The sequence below is a fragment of the Frankliniella occidentalis genome, unplaced genomic scaffold, assembly GCF_000697945.3.
Source record: "Frankliniella occidentalis isolate FOCC.00 unplaced genomic scaffold, Focc_3.1 Scaffold119, whole genome shotgun sequence".
NCBI lineage: Eukaryota > Metazoa > Arthropoda > Insecta > Thysanoptera > Thripidae > Frankliniella > Frankliniella occidentalis.
The window spans coordinates 575730-576255 of NW_026267247.1; the positions used below are offsets into that span (position 1 = coordinate 575730).

A 526-nucleotide genomic window follows, 5' to 3' on the forward strand; every position below is an offset into this window, starting at 1 on the left:
CTACAGTAGCGAACCTTACATCGCTGGATTGAGTTTCTAAACGTAGATTACGAACTAATAATAATGTATTATGGTGGCTTTTCTGATGCTTCAGTGTCGTTCTTCGATTTTACACCCAAAATCCCATAAGAAAACCCATGTTAAAATGCGAAGACCTTGAGCGAGTGGTTTCCGCGGTCCGATCGAGCCGACCTGGAAGGTTTTGGAATGGTCTGAGGATGGGTCACCTCGATCCGAAAAACCTATTCACCGGTCTGATATTTTTCTTGCCGTGGGCCACCCTATGCTGTCTGGAAAGGGTTGTTTTCACTACGTTCTACCTTTTAAAAGAATCCGATGTTGAAACAGCATTGTGAAAACGACCCTGTCCACATTGGACATTCCGAAAACAACTAGAGGAAAACAACAAGTAGAGAGTATATTGTGGTTAGGACGTGTCAAAGTGGCATGGTGGATCCAGAAACTGACTTATTGCATCCAATTGAGTTGGATGGATCCCAATGTTGTTGTTTGTGGTCCACTGATA

At 43.3% G+C, this 526-nt stretch overlaps 2 protein-coding genes across 5 annotated transcripts in view; one reads left to right on the forward strand and one right to left on the reverse strand.

The window, feature by feature from the left end:
- LOC127749997 (uncharacterized) overlaps positions 1-526 on the reverse strand; it is a 98488-nt gene that overhangs the window by 60773 nt on the left and 37189 nt on the right. The window lies entirely within an intron of this gene.
- Positions 1-526, forward strand: part of LOC113210421 (putative inorganic phosphate cotransporter) — a 35654-nt gene that overhangs the window by 6377 nt on the left and 28751 nt on the right. The gene's annotated exons all lie outside the window — the stretch shown is intronic.